The 24117-nt window shown below is 39.6% G+C and overlaps 1 protein-coding gene and 1 long non-coding RNA gene across 2 annotated transcripts in view; one reads left to right on the top strand and one right to left on the bottom strand.

The window, feature by feature from the left end:
- The window catches only part of DKK2 (dickkopf WNT signaling pathway inhibitor 2), a 101616-nt gene that overhangs the window by 35990 nt on the left and 41509 nt on the right, over window positions 1-24117 (top strand). The gene's annotated exons all lie outside the window — the stretch shown is intronic.
- On the bottom strand, window positions 1535-23457 carry LOC141579375 (uncharacterized). The gene is made up of 3 exons (XR_012510589.1): window positions 19052-23457; window positions 5826-5876; window positions 1535-2902 (listed from the first exon to the last, which is right to left on the bottom strand). It is a non-coding gene; the product is annotated as an uncharacterized LOC141579375 (long non-coding RNA).

The raw sequence follows: 24117 nt of genomic DNA on the forward strand, positions 1-24117 counted from the left end.
AATTTCTAAAGTCAGAGATTTCATAAAAGTAAATTGGGCTCTTTTGTGTTATAGAATTCTCTAGGAGAGTTCTAAAGGCAATTGTGTGTCAATTTAGAGGGAATGTTTAATATATTCATCTATATTTAATATGGTGAAAACCTCCTACACTTCATCTCAACTCAATGATTTCTTTTTAAAATTGTATGTAATTTATTGTTAACTCAGCGTTAATCTTGGCCTACTGAAAAAGGCTAAACTAGGCGTCAGACAGACACTTTTCGGAGAAGCAGGAAACAGACCCACATGCTGTATTTCTGCCACAACTGCCTTAGAAAGGAGAGGGCCAGTCTTGTGCAGCGATTTTTCCTTGCCTCGCTGGTTTTTAGGCTAGCAAAACAGGCCACCAAAGGGACTATGAAAACCTGTCTCCATCGGCCCAGTAATCTTACGTGTGAGGTTAATCACCAGACGTTGCCCTTTCTTTGATGTCTTTGAGCGTGAGGGTAGTTGTGGCCTCTAAGACCTGTCAACTTCAACATCCACGTGATTTCCTAGTTTACTGTAGAACTCTGGGCTCAACAGAACTGCATTCAAAATCCTTTCTTGGTAGCATATTAAATTTACAATCCTATAAACTCACAATGAGAGGTGTCCAGTTACCTTTCCTAGAAATAGAATAGAATCCTGATCAGAACACTTGAAATAAGAAATCTCTAAGTTTACGCTTTTTTCCTTGTAGTTGAATATTCTGTGTCTTCCATAAATTGAATCAGAATATTTTAAAAATCTGATCTACAAATTATTCTAGGTGGGGCCAGATTTGTATCCAAACACTTACCATTTAAGACAGTCTGTGACTATGAAGATCTGGAATGACAAATATACTTTGTCTATTTGATTTTCATCACAAATGAAAGATTTCCAAAGTAGACTTATTTGGTTTTTAATTCTTCAGAACTTTTCCTCCACTTTAAGGATCTCTCAATATCACAAATTAAGAGTTTGGGACAAATATTCACATGGCTGAATAAGTGAAAATAGGAAATTAAAATTTCTTTTGGATTTCTCATGGTGAAACAGTACTTAAATACATAAAATCCTGTTCCTCAGTGACCTCATTCTGCACATGAGAATGATTTGTTTTCCCTCCTACATTATATATAGGTTATGAGAATTCATATTGGTGAATTTATTTTTTAAAGATTTCTTCAGCAAAAAGTGAATAAGCAAGAGCAAAATGAATTCATTCTGTGTATCTTTTTCATGAGAAATAATAGAATATCCATTGAGGCTTTTATCTAATCTAAAATGAAAAAAAAGTCAGTAAGTGGGCCATGGGTGAAATTTCTGAGATAAAGTTTAATTTTAACATAAATTCTTATATAAAATAGTTTAAGTGGGAAAAAGAATTTTAGAACTCTAATCAACATATTTACAATACTGTCTATAAGCTAAATAAAAATAAAGAGATTAACAAAAATACTATACATTTTAATTTCTGTCTCATTAATTCTCAAAAATATTGTCTTAGAAAATGACATTAGGACTATAATGTCTTAATATAATATTTAATATTATTACATTCTGGAAACAAAAAAGGAAACAAATTGGGTTATAGGAAATTAATATTTTAGGTATATATTTAGAATGTATTTTAGGTATAGTCCAGTTTATATATAACTAGTACTGTTCATGGCATTAAAAATATTATCTATAACAAATGAGGCCAACATTTTTAATAAAATAATATACCAGTCTTGAGAAACTTTCTGTGGTAGAATAACAGCATATTTTACTAGAAAAATGAATGATGGAGTAAGTCCTACGGTCTCCCTGCAGCTGTGTGAGCAGTTAAGCGCCCATGTGCTGGTCAGACAAGAGCCTTGCGGTGCTTGCTCTGGTGTCAGGTGTGCAAGACAGTCCTCAGAGGAGTAGCAGGACTTGAAAGGGGAGCAGCTGGGGCTGGATGGATGGGGCCAGTGGTGGCCATGAAAGGGTTAACTTGGTAAGTTCCTCAGCAAGGCTCCTTATTCTTCCCTGGGGACTCTCCTGTTCTTCACACAAAGTAAGTCATGGCGCTGAATTATAAAAGAGAAAAAGAGAATTGGTCTCTAACCCTCAAATTATTTTGTTTCTGCAATAGCTGGTTTAACTCAGGGTAACCTACTCTTTGAATTATTTAATTCAGAATTATTATAAACTTCAATTTTTTTAAATTGAAGTAATGTTGATTTGCAATGTTTCGGGTGTACAGCAAAATGATTCAGTTATAGAAAAAGATTCTTTTTCAGCTTCTTTTCCATTATAGGTGTTATAAACTTTACCTGGGAACTTGTAATGAGGATTATTTGTGAGTAAGTGTGTGTGATTGTTTTGGAAGACTTCTTTCTGGAAGAAAGAGGGATGGATGTGTTTAAATCCTGGACCGAAATCGTGTAAGTGAACTCTGAAAAGTTATCTTAAGTGAATGTAAGCAAATCATCAGATGTGTGGGGGCCACACTGGTCTTTGGAAACAGCTTGCAATGCATGAGCATTTCACTGGAAGCTCAGAAAGCTTGGCTTTTGTCCTTAAGAGCTCTTCAGATGATAGCAATCCAGAGATAAAGAAGGCTAAATGGCACCAGTTGGTGAGAGGAGAGGATGGTATGTGAACTTAGTAGTGGAGAGGCTGCTAAATACAGTGTCTGCCGGCTACTTCCATAAACCACAACATGCTCTTTGAGTTCTTCAAACCCAGTTACTTCAACCACTAGATAAGGTTTCAATGCATGATACCGTGATGCTGCAGGCTTTTTTCCCCCTTCCAAGTTAATATCTTTGTTTTGATTTTGGCTGAAGAAGTTTCTTTGTTGGTCAGCTGCAACATGTCCATTAACTCACAGAAGTTCCCCATCTCACAATGCTTGCCAGTTTTCTCCCTGCCCAGACAGGATAGATAACGTTAGCAGGGTTGCGTGAAATATCCAAAATTAAAATGATTCTTTCCATAGCTTCCCACCACTGGATGCTGAATAACTTCCATATTATTCACAACTTTCCTATTCAAAGCAATGAACTTGTGATTACTTTTTATTTTACCTAGGAACTAAATGTCTTTATAATATTAGAAATTGTTTATCGGTTTTAAAAAATTAAGGAGTACCAGAGTTGCTTCAGAGATTGCTTTTGGATCTTGGGAAATCTAATTAGCCTGTTTTGTCTGCTCAGAGCAGTGGTCACTGACAGCTTGCATGGCATCCCCCCCTCAAGTCCTAACAGCGTGGAGTTACCCTCATGGGCCTAATTCAACAATCCAATCAGACAGCAACACGAGGGCCAATATATTTACTAAATATTAGTGTGAGGCAAATTGATCCTTACAGATACTGTGGCAATGACTGCATGGGCAAAGCTAGCTAGTCTTCCACAGTTCAAATAAACTAGAGAAGTGAGTCTATTACTGAGCTACTAGGAACTTCCAATTCATTGATCATTTTACCAGTACTTCATAAACTGCTCTCTTGAGTTACTGACAACAACCCAGAGAGATCAATATTATTTTAAAAATTTTACAAATTTTGGGCATAGTTCCTTTAACCAATTTGCCCATGGGCATATGGGCACCAGTGAAAAAGTCAAGATTTAAGCCAGACTCTGAAGGCTATGCTCTGAACCATTCCTCCACGTTATTTGATTGAACCCTGGTTAGCCAGGCTTTAGGAAAAATGGAAAAGAATAAACTTTTCTGCATTTAAACTGTTTTCTGACTCAAAGAGAGCGCCATACTGGTTCTGGGCAGTATCCGGGGATCTTCATAGTGAAGATCCTTCTTTCAGTGAAGACCCCCCCCCCCCCAATTCACACACAACTCGCTCTTTCTCCGAGGACACAGGAACACCTGGTGAGGTCTCATTTACGCATTTATGTTACGACAAGGAGAGCAATACATGCAAAGAGCTTTCATCTTCTGCCAGGCACTGTTCTAAGTGCTTTCCACGCAATAACTCAGCTCCATGTTCGCAGCAACCCTATGAGATACGGTCTCATGTTCTGAGGCCAGAGTTTAGGCGGAGGTGGGGAGGAGATTTTTCTATTCAAATATGTGTCAGTGCTACCTACTACTAATTCACAATTCACATTAGCCTAGTAAAGGCTCTGAGAATTCCTGCAGTAAAGAAATTTACCTTTGTTCTAGCCAGCATATCCCAAATTTACTTTAATATACACTTCCATCTGCACTGACATCCATTAGCATATCTTGGAGCACAGGTTGAGGATCGCTGTTCCAGATCTTCAGTAATAGCCTGAATTCAAAAGCAAACCCTCGGGGCAAATCTTTAATGGCTGAGAGGTGGAGAAGGGGCAGCAGGTGGGGAGGGATGTTACTGCAGCAATTCTAGAGACCACACCAGAGACACTGGGCTCAGGTGAACCAAGCTGCATTCCCCGTGCCAATCAGAAAGTTGTTTGCCAATGCAGAAAGACGTAGGGGGAAAGTGTGACACTTAACTACAGGTTGGCACTTAACCCAAACCTTTAGCATTTCTGCTATTTCTTAATCAAATCTTTCATCAAGTAACCCAGTGATTCCAGGGCTTAGGGCACACCAGCCCCCTCTTTGTCACTGACGATAATAGGATAGATTTGTGCAAGCAGAGCTAATCTTGTTACAGTTGTTTGTGAAAGCTGTTGGCATTTCACAGCCTGCTGCTCATCTCAGGACTCTGAGGAAAGTTTAGCCCGTGATTTGGATTCAAAATCTGGTCGCCTTTCTGGCTTCATGGGATCATGTTTAGAGTTTAATGTTAGGATGGAGACTAAAAGAGAGCGATGCAAGATGGGTCATGGAAACAACTCAAGTTAGAGGATCCGAGTGGCAGAATGAGTGAGGGAATGAACTGTACTGGAGTTCCGGGTTTGGAGCTGAGGATGGAGGCTGAACGATTATGAAGGTTTCAAAAAGCTTGAAACCAACAAGGAGCCTCACTGCTGGGTGGGATTTGGAAATTTACAGATGAAGAAAAGTAGTATTCTGATGTGTACCTGTGTGTACATGCATCTGTGTGTGTGTGTCTGTGTGTGTGTGTGTTGGAGCACTGGAGAAAATAAGGAGTCAGTATGCAAGAAAATTCTGTGGCAAATTAGGCCTGTGTTCTGAAGGTTGTAAGAGCTTGATCTGGCGACATGCACGTCCTCAGATGAAACTTTAGAAATGCAGATTAAATTCAAGTTATGGAGTTCTTTGAAGGCCAGGCCAAGAATTTGGACTTGTTTCTGTAGGCAAAAGAGCCCTGAAGGTTCTTGAGCAGTGGGATGACATAAAAAGTGGCGTCTTAGGAAGAATCAGGTGGGGATGATAGGCTGGGTGGTTTGGGCAGAGCCCTGGAGTGCAGTGTGTGAAGACTTGGATTCCTGCTGCAATGGAATGGAACCAGAAGAAAGGATTGGAAGGATTACTGGGGTAAAAGGGTGAAGACAGCAGTAGAATACAGGTGTACAAGCCTGGGTGATTCCTAAAATGGGGAGCCATAGTTTATCTATGCAGCACATCATTTTTGTCAATACACTGAAAATTATATTATTAGTATAAATAAACACACTGTTTCATACCAAAAAAGTAACCTTTTAATAATTGTCTGTAAAATTACTTTCACAAAAATTTTTCCTAACCCATTGCAAAAAAAAAAGAAATGTGCTCAGAATTTGTGAGGTTATGTCTTAACAGTTTTCCCCAAGTGGTGTCCACCATAGATTGGTACTGGAAGGGCATTCTTCCTCTGCATAAATTCTATACTCACAGAAAACGAAACTTTTTAATCTGAAAAAGAAATAATCTGATGCCTATTTTATTTAACATCTTACCTTCAAAGATGGTGCTATAGATCTCAGCTTCCTTACTGTCCTCATTTTCTTCTATATGTGCAGAAGGAAAAGAGGAAAAGATAGGCAGGTCTTTATTTTGAGCACTGAGTATGTTTCCCAGTTACCCTTTCTGATCCTTTCCCAACCTTTAAGTGTCCCAAGAATGTATCAGGGGCACCCTTGCTTCTGGTTCCCAGTTGAGTTTGGTCATCAGAAGAGATCCCAGCCCCCTGACTCTGCCTTCGGTGACATCATGTTGTTAGTTTTCAATCAGCCATGACTGCAAAATTTATACCATGGAAATGAACAAATGTTACAAATCAGGGCTTCCATTTCTGGAAAGTCAGGGTAACAGCATGCTTCTAGAGGAGTGTGGTTCCAGGTAGTTACACCTTTTGTTCCCTATGTATGTGGCCATCTAGGTTAGGTGTGTACCTCAACCAAAGATATATATAGAGGGGGCTATTTCCACAGAGCAGCACTATTCAGGTTTCTGCAATCACTGCCTCCTCTTCAGGCTTAAAAGAGATCATGTTTTCCTGCCCTACTCACCTCAGACTACTGCACCATCTCTTTTGTGTCTGTAAACCTGCACCATCCAACATGGTAGCCACTAGCCACATGCAGCTACTGACACTCGATGATGTGGTTATCATAATAGTGAAACTGATGATTTGAATTTTTAATTTTATTTAGTTAGAATTAATTAAATTTAAATTTAAAAGCCAGAAATAGTATAACACATTTTTCCATTTAACACCACTTTATTATTTTGGTAGGACCACATTTCACTTGAGAATTTATTATTTAAACTGAGATGGGCTGTAAATGTAAAATATACACCAGATTTCAATGACTTAATATGAAAAAAAGGAAAAATATCTTACTAATAACTTTTTTATATTTATTACATATTAATATTTTGGATAGGTTGGGTTAAACTAAGCATATTATTAAGATTAATTTTACCTGTTTCTTTTCACTTTTTTAATGTGGTTATTAGAAAATTCTAAATTACTATGCGGCTCCCACTAATGGACATTCCTGTTGTAAATCTTGCCCGCACTGCTGTAAATAGACCCTTTATACTCTTTAAATTCACCGCTTAAATATGCCATCAGTTCCTCACTGGTGGGACCCTAACTGATTCCACCACAACCAAAAAAAAAAAAAATCTGTGAGCTAAATTACTACTCTGTTTTTAAAGAGAAAAGAAAGAGGGCAGTATTAGCAGGGTGACACTTAGATTCTAATGATGTTTCCCAAACAATTTTTACAGTATGCTCTAGTGGGACAATGATCAAAAATGGAAGTTCTGTGGCAAATTTGGGCCTGTGTGGAAGGAAGGATTAATATTAAGTAGTTATCGTAAGCCAGACAATTTTTTGATAGCTTGTCCAATCTATCCAGTCTCTCAGACCACATTCGACTTCTTCCATGGCCCTGTGAGTAACCACAGACCTAGAGTTGTCTCCCAATAATCCTGAGAGGCAGGCTGTTTTGAGAGGCCTTCATTTTACAGACCAGGAAACTGAGGCACAGAGAGGTTGCTTGCTCAAGGTCACACAGCTGGTAAGCAGAGAGGACAAAATTAAGCCCAGACTTGCTTGACTTTATAGCTCAGGCTCATTCTAGCACACCAAACAATAAATATTCCTTACTCTAAGGCATTTTAAACAAAATTTAGGGGAGAAGTTTGTTGATTTTACTAGATATCGATTTTAAAACTTTCGTTGCAATGTAGGTGGTCTGGAGCACTGCTTGCTTTTCCCGCCCACCCAATCTCTCAGACCACATTCCCCTTCCACGGCCCCCAGGGTCACTGCTTTCAAGCAGACCTAGAAAAGACCAGAGCTCACAAAACTTCCATGAAAAGTTGCTTCTTGGGAGGCTTGTTGGGTCACTTGCAAGAAGGGAGAGACAGAGGTTTGGTGGAATAAATCAGGCTAGTCTGGGCAGGCAGGCTGCATTCTGCTGAGCCCAGCCTCACGCCCAGCCGCGGTCTCACCCTACCCTTAGTCACTGCATGGGGACCACGAGACAGTTGTGCTTCTGTGTAACAACTGGGGAAGGATGTAAACAGGGGCTCAGATGTCAGCTGTACCCAAATCACAAAAGGAACTCAGGTCCTTGGGGTTGGAGACACTGTAGTGCTGCCTCCCATTCTTACTTTCAATCTATGCATAATTTGATCCTCCTGCATTTGACTCTGACTTACAACGTAACTCTTTATGGGAGTTTTAAAGTGCTGTTTACACACATGTTAGCACTTGTTGCTTTGGACTTCACGTATCCTCCCTTGCTAAATGGGTGTGAAATAAAAATGTGTTTTTAAATGCAGGTAGGGACTGTACTTGAGCCCATGGTAATTCTGGAATTGTGCACAGCTGCGGGACATTAACCACTAAAAAGGGAATTACAGGAACCTCCAAGATCACTGCAAAATTGGTCATGGTTTTGCACTCCTTGTTTAGTGCAAGGAATCCTTTCGGTGCATAATAAACAGTGACTATCTGACTACCTGTAGTGAAGAAAGGGATGCTTCCTCCTTGATCCATTTTATATTTTTGGTCTGATCTAATATGACTGGGTGACCACCTAGATATCCTCTCATCTCAACTCTTCTGAAACTGAAAACAGAGGCAATGTTACTTGGGGATGAAAAGCAGAGCTTGGAGTCAGGCAGCCCTGAGCTCAGCTGTGTTGTCTAGATGCCGTGACTGTGGACTAGTTCCTTCACCTCAGTTCCCTCCTCTGCAAGGGGAGGGAACCACAGAGCGGTTAGGCTTCTTCAGGTGTAAGCAGAAGAAATCAATTCTTAAGCGACCTATATGAAATTTTTTTACAAAAAGAAATTTGTTGTGAGGATATGAGAGAGCTGAGAGGATCAAGTGAAAGGAAGAACTGGGCCTCAGAGGAGTATGAACCTACGGAGCTCCAGGGTCTAGCAAACAAGACCTTTGGGATGTTATTAGGGCACCGCAGCCTAAATGAAAGACCTCTAATCAAATTTCATCCTTTGGCCTTTCTACTCAAGATGCAAATTCCCAGGAAGAGTCTGAGTGGACTAGATGGGGTCCTGCTTTCCTTTCCTTGATGCAGGGAGGGCAGGAGAAAGTAAGGGGTCCTGACTGACAAGCTGCAGTAAGTGAGGGAGGCTGAGTTCTTAAATAAAACGTCAGGGTGGCATTAACCAAGGAAGGGGATATGGGTATTGGGCAAACAAAAGAAATGAAGTATTTTACATTCTCATGACTTATATAAAGTCATCATGCCATTTAAATGAGATCACTGACATCAGTACACACAGTTAACAATACATATAGATTGTCAATGAAGATAATTTTAAAAAACTATCATTAGGAAAGAGTTCATAATTCAGTTTATTCTTCTCTACTAAGAGTGATTATGTTCTCAAAGAGTGCATTTTAAACACACACAGCAGTCTCTTAGATTTTACTAAAAGGGACATTTTAACAATTTGCTATCTAACTAGATGGAGATACTTCGGAAAACAAAAGTTGTAATTGTGTCCCAAATAGTTAGCATGCAATTATTTAATTTAAAAATCTGCCTTTGCTATTTCAAACATAAGCCAACAATAAATCCCATGCCGTCTATTTTAGTTATGGTAAATCATAGTCGTATGTTGTCATGATTATGGCTAATTGTGGGATAAAGGATTTAATTTTAGAGTATGCATGAAATAAACTCTTGTTGACATTTATGCATGACAGTCTGGGAACAATAGGGGATGAGCTAACAGCTATATGAGATAAATCCCCCTACAAAGAGAATAATAAAGAAAACTTAAATCAAGGATTCTGATTCTTAATGATGGTACTGATGATTCTAGAAGCCTGAGCTCACCATATTTAGAATGCACCAGCTGCTTCAAATTAGAGAAACTGTAAACTCTTCTGACATGGGTTCAATGATGGTGTGTGTGGTGTGTGTGTGAATAAATCTTTCCAGTTATGTGCAAACAGAAAATCTAGAATGCTTCCCTGAACTACTAGCTTACGGACGAATAATATTCTGTGGTAAACTGCTATCCCACACTAAAACTGCAGTCTACACTGAAATTTGCAACTTTTAAAAGAATATTAAGAGAGTCTATTTACACTTGGCCTGAAATTGCTTATGGACTGAATGACAACACCAGGAATTTAAAAGGAAGCAACTCTATTTTATTTTTAACTTCTTTCATTTTACAGTAATGTCTCCCATTAAAACTAAATGATTAGCACTCTCAAAGCAAGGCCTCCAACAATTAACGTAAGACTCAGAGTTATTTCCCTCATTGGGAATCTTTAGTAGAAAGCAGAATGTTTAGACAATATGAAGAGGAACCAGAGTGTGCCTTCTGCTTCCACAACACATCTCCAGAAAGAGAAACTCCTGCACTGACGGCGGCTATGCAGAGTCAAGATACAGTGCGTGTCAGATCTTTTCAGGGAATTTTGTAAATAAATATGGGTTGAAGGAAATTTTAAATTCTGCCATTTTATAACTGTACTGTGTGCACTACCCTGTGGATATTGAAATGGATCTGAGTCACCACCCATAACATTCTGGGAATGTCTTAATATTGACACAGTGCCTCTGAGCTACCATTAGGGGGCGATGTGGAGGAAGCATGGCCAGCAGGGATCTCCTGATTCCTTCTAGTTTATTTTTCATTTCAGTTACTGTATTCTTCATCTCTGGTTGGCAGTTCTTTATATTTTCTGTCTCTTTGTTAAAAGCTTCTAACTTCAAGCTCTGTGCATCTGTTCTCCTCTTGAGTCCTTTGATCATCTTTACGATCATTACTCTGAACTCTTTCTCAGGTAGACTGCCTATCTCCATCCACCTCACTTAGTTGTTCTTCTGGGGCTGTATCTTGTTCTTTTGTCTCTAACATATCCCTCTGCCGCCTCATTTGGTCTAACTTGCTATTTGTATTTTGATGTATGTGGTAGGGTTAGTTACATTTCTCGACTTTGGGGAAGTGGCCCTCTTTAGGAGGCATCCTGTACACCCCAGCAGAGTACCCCCCTCTTGTCGCCCAAGCTATATGCTCCAGGGGTTCCCCCTGAGAGGGGGTGTGTGGGTCTTTCTGTGGTGCTGGGGTGACTATGAGGGTGATCTGGCAGCTTGGCTGGCCCCTAGCCTGGTTGGTCGCCAGGCCCTGCCTTGTGCAGATGCCGCTGGCTGCTGTTTATCCAGGTCTGGTCATGAGGCAGCTGGTCGTGGGGTCCTAGGGGCCCCAGTGGGCAGAGTCAGGGTCCTGAAGACTCTGGGGCTGTTGCCCACTCACTGGCTGGTGAAGCCTGATGCTGGGATTGGTGCCGATGACCGGCAGGCAGAGCTGGTTCCTGGAGTCTGGCTGCAGGGCCCAGGAATCCCAGAGCTTGTTTCAATTATTGGTGGGGGCAAGGGGCGGTTCTGGACACAGTTGAATATGGGTTCAAGGGTATCCCGAAGGTTGTCTTGGCCTGCTAGTGGGCACGGCCAGAGTCCAGCTGGTCCCAGAGTAGGGCCTGGTGTGCGTTGTTGTAGGGTCCTACTTTTTTTGCTTCTGGTGCCTGCACCCTGGCAGGTGAGGCTGATCTAGAGGCTCATGCAGGTTTCCTGGTGGGAGGGGCTGGTGCCGGCCCTGGTGGGTGGGCCGGGTCTTGGCCCGCAGGTGGACTAGGCCATGTCTAGGGGCGTGCCTAGAAGCAGCTGTGGGCTCTTTAGTCTTCAGGCAGCCTCTCTGCTGCTGGGTAGGGCTGTTGTGCCCGCCCAGTTAGTTGGTTGGCCTATGGCTTCCCAGTACTGGAGCGGCTGTGGGGTGGGGCCAGGTTCCAGAGCTGATAAGACAAGGTTGCAGTCGCCAGGATCTTTCATTCGTTTGGATGTTCCCCCGTGTACCTGCTACTAGTGTCCATGTTCCCAGGGTGAGCCGCAGCCGTCCCTCCGCCTGTCCAGGAGACTCTCCAAGACCAGCAGGTAGGTCTGGTTGCAGCTTCTACCAAATTACTGCTTTTGCGCTGGGTCCCGGTGAGCATGAGATTTTGTGTGTGCCTTTTAAGAGTGAAGTCCTGTTTCCCCCAGTCCTGTGGGGGTCTGGCAATTAAACCCTGTTGGCCTTCAAACCCAAATGCTCTGGGGGCTTGTCGTCCCTGTGCCCGACCCCCAGGCTGGGGAGCCTGACATGGTGCTCAGAACTTTCAGTCCTGCAGGCAGGCCTCTGCAGTGTAATTATTCTTCAGTCTGTGGGTCGCCCACCTGGAGGGTATGAGATCTAATTGCATCATGAGCCTGCTGCTCCTGTCTGTCTTCTGTGGTTCATTTTTTAGAAATGTGGTTCTTTCTTTAGAAATGGTAGGTTCCAGTTTTTTTCACTGATGGGTATTCTGCAGAAGTTGTGATTTTGGTGCGCTTGTGAGAGGAGGTGAGCTCAGGGTCATTTTAATCCATCATCTTGGCCATTCCCTGATCCACTGTTGCTGGGATCTAAACTGAGCTGTGATCAAAGACTCAGGTTGATGCCATATTGTGTATGAGTGCGATTCCTTTCCTTCCTCCTTCTCTCCCTCCCTGCCTCCCTCCCTCTCCCGCTTTCTCCCTTCCTTTCTTTAGTTAGATGTTTTGTTTCATGATAATTATAGATTCACAAGCAGCTGGAATAAATAACAGAGGGATTTGCTGTACCCTTTGTCCAGCTTCCCCCAGTGGTAGTGTCTTGCAAAACTATAGTGCAGGATCACAACCAGGACTTTGACATTGGTACAGGTCAAGGTGTAGAACACTTCCGTTCCACAGGGATCTAATACGTTGCCTTTTACATCACATCCACTTCTCTCTAGCCCTCATTCTGTCATTTCAAGAATATATCATAAATGGAATCACACAGGATATAATCTTTGAGACTGGCTTTTCTCACCCAGCATAATTCTCTGGAACTTCATTCAGGTTGTTGAATGTATCAGTAGTTCAGTTCATTCTTTTTTTTTTTTTTTTTTTAATTGCTAAGTAGTATTCCATGGTATGGATATGCCAGTTTGTTTTACTGTTCACCTATTAACAGACATCTGGTTTGTTTCCAGTTTTTGTCTGTTAATAAATCTGCTCTAGATGCTTGCATGTCAATGTGCATAGCAGCATTATTCGCAATAACTAAAAGGTAGAAACAACCCAAATGTACTTTCACTGATAAATGGATAAACAAAACATGGTATATACATTGGCATAGAATATTATTCAGCCTTAAAAAGAAATGAAATACTATACATACTACAACATGGGTGAACCTTGAAAACATTATGCTAAGTGAAATAAGCCAGACACAAAAGGTGTGTGATTCCACTTACCTGAATTACCTAGACTAAGCAAATTCACAGAGACAGAAAGTAGAATAGAGGTTACCAGGGGCTGAAGGAGAGATGGAAATGGGAAGTTATTATTTACTGAGTCTGAAATTTCTGTCTGGGATGATGAAGTTTTGGAGATGGATGGTCGTGATGGTTGCACAATATTGTGAATGTATTTAATGCCACTGAGTTGTACATTAAAAATGGTAAAATTAATGTTTATGTATATTTTAGCACAATTTTATATATATATATATATATATATATATATATATATATATATATATGTATATATATGTATGTATAAGCCTTTGTGCATAGGTTTTTGTATGAATAGAAGCCTTAAATTTCTCTGGGATAAAAGTCCAGGAATGCAATGGCTGGGTTGTATGACAGTAACATTTTTGTTTTTCAAGAAAATGACAAATTGTTTTCCAGAGTACTATGCATTTTAATTTGCATCACCAATGTTCAATCCAGGTTGTCTGCACCCTTACCAAAATTTGATGTTGTCACTAATTTTTCAAAAATTTTTAACCATACTGATAGGTGTACTGATACTGCATTGTGGTTCTAATTTGCATTTCCCTAATAATCAATAATGTTGAACATCTTTTCAGATGCATTTTGCTAATCTGTATATCTTCAGTGAAATGTCTCTTCATGTCTTCTGCCTACTTTATAACTGGATTGTTTGCTTTTTGACTGTTGACTTTTTAGAGTTCTTTATATGTTCTACATACTAGACCTTTGTCAGAGATGTAGTTTGCAAGTATTTTCTCCTACTCTGTCACCTGTCTTTTAACAGTGTCTTTCATGGAGCAAACGTTTTAAATTTTGATGAGGTCCAATTTATCGTTTTTTTGTGTGTGTATGGATTATGTTTTGGTGTCAGGTCTAAGAACTCTTTGCCTAGTCCTAAATCCCCAAGTCTTCTACTACTTTTTTTCCCTCCAAATTTTATAGTTTTACATTTAAATGTATGATTCATTTTGAGTGAATTTTTGTATAAGGTGTAAAATTTAGGTCCGGGGGCTAGGGGGTGTAGCTCAGTGGCAGAGCACATGCTTGGCATGCACAAGGTCCTGGGTTCAAACCCCAGTGCCTCTGTTAAGGGGAAAAATATATATATATATATATATATATATACTCTAGAAGCTCAAAAAAAAAAAAAAGGTTTAGGTCCAGATTATTATTATTTTCCCTATGGATATCCAGTTGCTTTTGCACCACTTGTTGGAAAGACTATCCTTGCTCCATCAATTTTTTTTAATTACCCTAAAATAATACCTCTTTCTTCCTCCTTCCCTCACTCCTTCCCTTCTCCTTTCTCTTCTGCTGCTCTTTTACATAATGTCCAGCGTCTTTACCATGGCTGGTTTTCTTCCTGTAAACAGAGGTTTCAGCACCTTTGCACTATGAGGTTTGATGATTAACACATCTGTGGAAGGCACAAATTTATATTTTCTTATGTATTTACAAAACAGCTAAATCGGCATCTTTGTACTTTCATAATTGTCATGTTAATTAATAAGCGGAAGAGGTGGAGACAGGTAAAACATTTCAGTCCTCTTTGTTGTACTATGTACTGACATACTCAGTGTCAGCAGCCTCAGTTCATGGGGGTTTATTTCTGCTCTCTTCGTATTAGGAGCACCAGGAACTCAGGAAGCACAAGTGATTTTCTAGTTAGGAAAAGTGATGAGAGCAGTCACTTATGCAAACAGGTCCCATCCATTCCTTCTTCCCTCCCTCCCTCCCTCCCTTGTCCTTCTACAAATAGTTAATAAATACCTGGGAGTAATATGTTGCACTGAGTAAACAGGTCTTTGCTTTCACAGAGGTTTTTTTTTTTTAGTGAAGGAGGAAGAAAATAAGTAATTAAATGAAATAATCACAGATGAGGATAAATGCCATTTCATGAAGTTTGATCAGCATCATACATTGAAATACTCCAAATCTTCGAATATTAGTTGTGTTAATTATAATAGAATTACAGAATGTGTCACTGGAGTTATGTTAGTGCTGAATTCAGTGATGACATTGTGTTGACTGGCCCCATATTTACTGAGTATAACAACAGTCCTAGTTGCTGCTCTATTCCTAAAGAAAAGAATTGCATAAATTTTGATTTCCAAGATTTTATAATTTAGCTGAAAAGATACGAATATACATAAACACACAAACATTTAAAGATATGTCATATAAAGAGAATAAATAATAAAAAAGGTGAAAAACCAAAAATAGGCCAGTGAGGAGAAAAGTCCCTTGCCTTAGGAATAATCATGGAAATGCATCACTGAGCAACATCATAAAGATGGGCTTTGCAACCAACCTTAAAGAGGAGACAGGGTTTCAAATAATCAAAGACCATGGAGGAGGCAAAGGACAATGAAGTGAAGGCCCTAAGAAAGGCTCAGCATGGAGAGAGAACATGACTCCTCTGGGTCAATAATGATAGAAAGACCAGTCTGACATCACAGTTTAAAAAGTAGGAGATCCAAATAGCAGGGGAACAAACGCATGGGAATGCATTTTGGATGCTCGTGGAAAGATGCTTATTTATACCTAGACCCTATGCTCGCAACAGCTTCTAAAAGAACTCAAAGGTTCAGGCTTTGGATCAGATGGAAGAATGTTTTCATTCCTGTGATAGCTTTTTAAGTTTTCCAAGTGAGGAACGGGTAAAATGGTTTTCTAAGAGAAATTTCTATTTTCCCAATTAAAGGCTAGAAATATTTGCATAATGTGGCAACATGAAATTACAGTAATTTGCTAATTCAGTTCACTTAAAAAAAAAAAATTCAGACCGTTCCGTTATGAATCCACAGGGCACCATTTTGCTTTACTCTGATTGCATCCATTTTTCCAGTATTGGCTGGGCCTCTACTAAGAGCAGTCAGTCAACACCTGAAATAATTCCTAAGCTGTTATATGCTGCATCAGCAAAATTACCAGCAGATCCTTTCTACCCCATTGTCTTCTCAATTGGGCAGCATGTTCGCGAGTTAAGAGTCCTGACCTGCATTGAACCCTTGCTCATGTCACTTTAATAATAATGTTTACTGCATCTTGTGATAAGGATAAAATGAAACCACGTATGTGAATTTTTAAAATTGGCGGAGCCCTAATTTAGTGTTATGAGATAACGAACTTCATAGTGGCTTAGATTACCCCCACGTGTCTTACATCTTCCACGTGCCCGGCATGTAGCACCTGGTTGCTCTCAGAGCATTACTGAGCATAGCAGCAATACCACGGTGCATTTATTTGTACACATAGAATCTGAGTAAGACACTTGTTGATAAATAAATGTTTTATGAACTTATTTGCAAATAATTTAGCATGTAATTATCCTATTTGATCACAGTAAGTCATTCAGAATAGAAAAGTCATGTTACTTGTATCAAAAAATATATATAAAACAAACCCAAAATTCATAGAATTTTGTGTGTAATGCTGAATAAAAGTCCAATTACATAAATTCCACTGGCTTCATTTTATATTTAAGCAGACATGATACATGATATAGTAGTCAGCATATAAAATGCAGAATCATCAAGAAGTTTAAGTTTAAAAGGTTTGAGCCTAAACATTTAAGCTAATTTTTTGATAACATATGGATAGATATATACATGAGTTTCAAATCACAATGATAGTGAAACAAAATAAACATGTACAGCTACCCAGCAATTGTCTTGTTAAAATTAAAACTTTATTCCAGAGCTCTTACAGCATCCTACATGGAAAAATAAAGATTCTGTGATACAGACTGGTGTAGCAGAAACTGTAATGCATATGCCAAAATGGAATTTTATGTGTAGGTTTGTGGATGAATAATTATGAATAATTTAAGACTTATGGTAGTAAAGTGACTAGTTTTATGATTGTCCCCTTATGAATCTCCTTGACCATTTATATAAGTCTTATGTGGTTAAATGTCCAGGTTTAACAAATAAACCAACACCTGGCTACTGTGATGAGAAAAGACAGAAACTGCATCTGTGCATGAGTGCAGCGAATTTGAGTAAGTCAGTAGTAAGTCTGAGAATAACACAGCATCCGCTGAGTGTGTTACACACTTAGCAGAGCAGATCCTGAGCATGTGCAAGCCCTCGTGGTTGTGGTCAGCAACACCGTCTAACAGTGATGTGGAGCTCCTCCTAGGATAAGTCACGAGCATGTAATTTACCATGGAGTGTCCTATTTATGGCACACAGGAGGCTACCTTGCTGGTCGTTTTTTCCACAGTTATTAAATCTTAGCAGCAGTTAAAATCCAAGATACTCGATGACTTTGCACAATATGACAGGATGCTTCCTACCCTCTTCCTGTCTTTGAAAAACGGTATTAAGTAATCTAATCAGAACTCAAGAAATGGGGGAAAATGTGAGTTTTTGAGCCAGACGAACTTGCCTTCAAATCCTGTGGCTCTGTATTAATTTTTGTTGGCCAATGTTTTAGTTTTCTGCAGAACAGACAGAATTTTATGTATGTACCTTATATGATCATTTTCAGTATTAAATGAGATAATGGATGCAAATATACAATATAATGCCCACTATCTATTAGATACACTCTCTTCCAATCCCAAATCTCTTCACCATTTCCTATCATCCAAGGGGAAATTAGAAAAGACTCTTTGAGTTTTATAAATTCTCAAAGTAAAAACTTTGAATATTTTTCTACTGGAAATTGATGCTAATTCACACAGGAAGAATGTGATAGCTTCTCAGATACTGGTACCTGTAAGAAAAAGCCAGCAACTGTTCGAACTTTATATATGTTATGATTTTAACCCATACGTTAATAAATACCCTATCTGGTAGATATTATTATAAGCATTTGGCAGGTGCTTATAATAATCATGAGGTAAAAGTACCAACTTCCTTATATTGGCCTTATTACAAGAATGCAAGCTTGGCAAGAAGACATTTACCTTCCTTGTATTTTAACGTTTGCTCTGTACTTAATAGGTAGCCAAGAAACATTCACTGATTCTGTTTTTCCTTGAGAATTTTCATTGCTAAACCCAGGAAGATGACAGCGTAGAGAGACTGTTTTTCTGATCCAAGTACAAATCAAGCTCTAGGTAGTTAGTGAAAAAGCAAGAGTTTGGCTCTGTAATTTGTGACTAACCTTGATAAATGTTGCTTTTATGATCTGGTTTGTTCATTTATGTAAAGATGGGGTGTGGGGGTGGGGCAGACATGAAGAAATAGAGGTGGCAGAGGAAGGAGGGTGACACAATTCTCCAGGTCCTCAGGTGTGAGAAATTACTAGTGAACTAGCCTTGAAATACTCGTAGTGCATTTCAGGGGTTGCCTTGAAAAAGGTCTATCAGCAATAAAATTTCTCACAGCATCTCCAGCCTGGAACCCCTGCTCCTCTAGACCTATGCTAGCGTCACCAATGAGTGGGTGCTCCATTACAATGGGTTTAGAACATCAAAGGAAATTGTGTCAGGTTGCTACGTCTGGACTATTTTCAGGGGTGGAAAATAAAATAATGAGGATACCAACCGGGCCACCCACTGCAAAATGTGGGTGACCAAATAAGCCAACGGAACCTCTAATGAGTATTTACTCCAAAGGACTCTGCATGTAAACTACTTCCAGACTGATGTGGTGCCAAGCTTAGAGGATTAAGTCTTTCAATGGCTTTTGTTGATCAGGAGCCAAGGCATTTAGGAACAAAGGAGGGGGTCCCTTTATTAAACATATCAAGAATATTACTTTCAGACAAGAATGCAAAGAATGGATCAAAGCACGCCATAAAATAGACAGAAGACAGTAGAAATAAGCAGTAACAGCATCGTTCATACTCTGGATTTAAGACGATTTTGTTAAGGCATTATTTTTCAGAAGACTTTAAAGCATTGCTTACCATTTATGTGGTCTGGCCTACATTATAGGTAGTTGTGTACAGTACATGTCTTTGGTTTTAATGATCTTGAGAGCAGGGGTTTCTCTGCTCTGTCTCATCAGTTTGCACCACTCATCTTCTGGTCCTTGGCTCCTGCAGCACTAAGCCAAGTACAGATATAAGTTATTTAATAATTATTTTTGAAATATATTAAATTGAATTTACAGCTACTATTGCTTTAGTAATATAGAAAGCACGAGGAGAAACATCATGTTTTCTTTCTTTTGAAGAGATAAACCTGTAATACAAAGAATTTGCATGTCTAGAGGGAATAGCTCAATATCACTTAGAAAGTTAGTGGCGGGGTTTATCCTGGCTCAGGGATCTTGTGTATCTCAAACTAATCAAATCCCCCAAAGCAATGCAAATGACAGGGTACATATGGAAAATCACATTCTCTGTATGTTTACTCAGAGAAAACACAAAGCCAGAAAATGTTTGCACGCTGTGACAAAAGTCAGTGCTAGAACAGATTCTAAAATGGCCACCCAAACAAATGTTTACTTCTGTAAAGCAAAGCAAAACAAAACAAAACCTAATTGGGTATTTTAAAAGTTTGAAATATAACAACAGTTATTTGATTCTTTTTTTTTTCTTCTGTTTCCAAATAGTTGGGTAAACATTTCAGAAATTTTACCTTTCTGGTCCTTCTCAAAGGAGAGGTCCATTGCATTTTACAGCAAGATTTTATAGCAGAAACACTGTCCGATGTAAATTGTGGCCACCAGTTTCTCCTGCCTTAGGTACAAGGTAGCCATGTGGTATTTGGAGTTGGCTTGCAATTTTGGAACTGCTCCGTCTGAATTGAAAGATTTTTCTGATGATGATCAGCATTGCCAGTTTTGCCAGTCCTAACATTCTGTGGGTTCATTAGGCCCTCTGCAGATACAGCAGTTGAAAAACTAGACCAGAGCAATAAAAATAAGCTTGAGTTTTGACCAAAAGCAGTGAATATTTGTTGAGTCAGTCATTTGGTTCTATAATAGCAAGAGGGACTGCCAGTTGAGATACTCTTGATGGGTGCCATGGGTAAAGGAGGTGGAGCTGTGATGATAATCCATGCCGCCGCTGATGATGATGATAGGAATGGTGATAGTAACAGCTACTGTTGAGTACTTGCTCTGTGCCAAGCACTTTTCTAAGAATCTTACATACATTGTCTCACCGGATATTTACAATGATAATGGCAAAAATAGATGACTATTACTCTTTTCTAAACGGACTACAGTTGCATGCCTGTAGTATTCATACAGCTTCTAAAATGTTTATTTATACTCTTAACAGTCCCATATAGTGCCAGACAATGTTCTCATTTCTCTACATGATTAACTCACTCAGTCCTCACAATAGCCCTATGAAGTAGGTAGCAATACTGTCCCTATTTCATAATATGAAAATTGAAGTTAAATACACTGTTGAAGGTCATGCATCTCAAAAGTGGTTAGAACTGGGATTCAAACCCCAGCCACCCGGCTCAAGCACGCTTAAGTGTGACCCAAACTCAAAAACACGTGCTCTGAGGAAAAAATGACAGCGGTTGGGTTTTCATAAAGTTCTGTCCAACTCAATATCCCTGACACCATGTTAGGCATCTCCCTCCTTCCTTCTGTGTCCAGCTCTGGAGTAGAAATAGGAAGTTCTCCAGGTCTTATGCCTCTGGGGTGGGGGTTCCACATAGTGGATTTGAGAGGAAGATTGGAATGATGTGGGTGGAGGGGATTTCTGACCAGTTTAAACTCCTGGGGGTACTTCTGTGCTCTTGAGGACTCTGTGTCTTCCTTTGGTTGGCCTTTTCCTTTACTACCACCAGTAAGTTCCAAGTTTTTTTCTCTCTCCTATATTCTTTAGTTCAGAAAGTGATAGACTGTATCTCACACTTAAAGCAAGCACTCAAACTTCATCAAAAACTTTCAAAATTTCTATTGCCAGGGACCAAAAGTCCCCAGAAAGATTGAGAGTATATCAGAAGGGAAATACATCCCTCTTTTTTTTTTTAAACTGTCCTCCCCTCCCTACCCCACCCTCTGTCCCATCCCCCATTTAAACATTACAATTGGTCCAAGTTATGTAATTGATTTTCAGAATAAAGCTTTTTGGGGGTTGTAATTCTGGAGTCAGCAGGGGGTTGTATATCTGGGGAGAGAGCTAGGAAACATGGGAGCAGATAGATGAGGGACAGAAGAGGCCTTAGCACTACGGAGAGAGTAGGTCCTGGAAGCAGGGGAGCCCAGGAAAACTGTCCTGGAGAAGGAGAAGTGGGAGCATGTGGGATGGCTCTGGGAGATAAGGTGGGGAAGAGGCATCCCAAACCGGAGCCTAATGGTTTGAGCAAAGGCAAAGTGAGGGAAGCCAGGCTTCAGTTTTCAGCAAAGATCATGAAACTGCTTCTTTGTGATGTTGACTGAAATAAATGCACAGCCTAAAAGTTGAGAGTAACGTTTTACTCGGTGGACCATTCTGAGGACCCAGCCCAGGATGACAGCCTCTCAGATTGCTCTGGGGGATTGCGAAGAGGTAGGAGAGGAGCTAGGATATATAGGAGCTTTACAATACAGACCAGGTAGTTGGAACATTAAAAGATTACCTGTTATCTAAAGAAAACCAGACATCTCAAGTTAAAGAATTTAGCACTTTTCTATAAACGGGAGGAAGGAAACATTTGGGCTCTTTGAATTCATTCCTTTGACGAGCATCTAGCTATCTAGGGCCAGTATCCTGTCCTTTCTTATTCTGAGTCCCCTCAGAGTGCACCCTTGTGAGTGGCTGCAGAGGCTGGGCTGCAGGCTTGTCTTCACTGGGGGTGGTGGCAGCCGCTGATGACTTGATGGCTTCAGCATTCTTTGTTTACTGAAATGGTTTTCGTTCACAGTGGTAATTGATTTCTTAACTTAAGAAAAAAGAAGAACAAAAAGCATAAATCAGCCTTATCCTCCAGGAACCTAGCACTCAACCTAATTCCAGAAAGGAACTGGGATTTGTTTTAGGTCAAAGGCTAAAATTTCTTCTTGAGTACTTCTGTTTTACTCTGGGAGTATCTCTAAGTTGACCAGTCACGCTTCTGTGAAATTCACATTGGCAATGTGCGAAAGGGAGGAAGAATAGGACCGTATATCTTGAGGGAGTGTCTTTTTATCTTCTCTTCGGTGGGGGAGTCTATAATACTAACTCCTTTCCTCTTAACCTGAAGGAACTACAACCAGAGCCAGCTCTTCAATTTTCTGTAAACCCCATGTGTGACAAGAGCTCAGGAATCTTGCCAACACATTCAAAGCCAAACTGCCCCAAAAGCCATATGGAAAATGAAGACTCAGTGATCTCACTATGCAGCCCATTTTATGCATTACACGTATTTCCACTGTCTCTTGGGCACGCTGTGTTTCACAGCAACTTTAATTAAAAGTAAATGTAATATTTGCAATAATGTTAAGACTATGAAGCAACGTCCCATCATGTAGACACCTGCTTTAAATCTTAATCACAATCAAGACCTCCTCAGTGGAGAGAGAAAAGAAAATGATTTGTGTGTGTGTGTGCATGCACACACACTACTGTGCTAGAGGAAGAGCTGATATGGTTGGGTCACTTTAAGCAAGTTGCTTAACTGTTAAGGCTTTGTTAATCCCCATCTGTAAAAATGACAAAAGCAACCAAAATGAGTCCAGAAAAAGTTGAGGCGCCTCAGCCATGGATGGGGGCTCTATTTGACTTAGGTATCTCCAAATCTTGTACCTCCACTATGTCTCTCTCTCTGAGGTTTCCTTCCCTCTCTTTCCTCCCTCCTCCTTCTATTTCTTCTTTCTTTCAACATGTATTTATCAACTTTATTAAGTGCCAAGCATTGTGTTCAAGGTATGTAACAAAATCTCCTGCAACAGGGATTTCACACAAACCGTTTCCACTTTCTGGAACTTTTCTTCAGCCTGGTTCTCCCTTCAACTAGATAACTCCTGGGTACCCTTCAGATCTCAGCTCAAATGTCACTTGTTTGGAAAAGCTTTCTCTGGATGAGGTTCTTTTGCTGTGTCCTGCCACACCTTGCCGCATTCATTTATCTAAGTTGATCCTAGTAATTGGTTAATCTCTACTCCATCAAGCAGCCAGCTCCATGAGAGCAAACACTGTCCACCACTGAAGCCAGCGCCTCCCACAGTCCCTGATAAGGGCCCAATATTTATTATTTGAATGAATGAGTGATTGAATAAATGAATGAATCCACTGAGAAAATTCATTGTCATCAATTCTTGTCCTTATCAGTTATTGTAAAGCTTCCATAAAGCAGTCCTCCTTTACAATTAAAAAAAAAAGTGTACTTTTCTAATATACAAATAGACTACACTAATGAAATGAAGATAATTCTTTGAAGACAGTATCTTATTGTGACATTTCTTCTACTTGAAATCTATTATTAACCGGAAACCTGCAGCTGAAAAGCCTGGTAGTTCTGAGACAGCCTCCGGAGAATTATGACTTCCAGGCTCTTCATTAAAATGCATATTGTTTAAAGAAAGAACGCAGAGGCTTACAATATGCTTTTTCAAACAGGACTATTTGTGAACAATGGTCAAGACATTTCATTTACTTCCGTTAACAGATGAGATTTAAATAAAAAACACACATACATTCTTGGGAAAATTGGAATGGTTGAAAATTTAGAAGGGGTGGAGAGTTAGCTACTAATGAGAATACCCTCCCAGGAAATTAATTAAGTTGGTACTCAGTTGCAGAATTTGTGACTGGAGTTGAGAGTAATGCTATATAAATTTTGGCCTATAATGTATATTTCCATATAAATTCCATTGTGTGAAAAGTGTGTGATAAAAATGAATGGATTGCATGCTTTTCTTTAAACTCAGAGTCTGATATTATGTCACAAAAGGCAACTTTTACTAGAGACAGTATGATAGCCAGGTTTTTTTTTGTTGGCAATTTATTGTGTTAAATTACTGCTTGGTCTTTATCTCATAATTCCAACAACCTTACAGTATAAATTATCTATGACTTATTACAAACATCTAAACCTAAGTTCA

This window comes from Camelus bactrianus, chromosome 2, assembly GCF_048773025.1.
Source record: "Camelus bactrianus isolate YW-2024 breed Bactrian camel chromosome 2, ASM4877302v1, whole genome shotgun sequence".
Lineage (NCBI taxonomy): Eukaryota > Metazoa > Chordata > Mammalia > Artiodactyla > Camelidae > Camelus > Camelus bactrianus.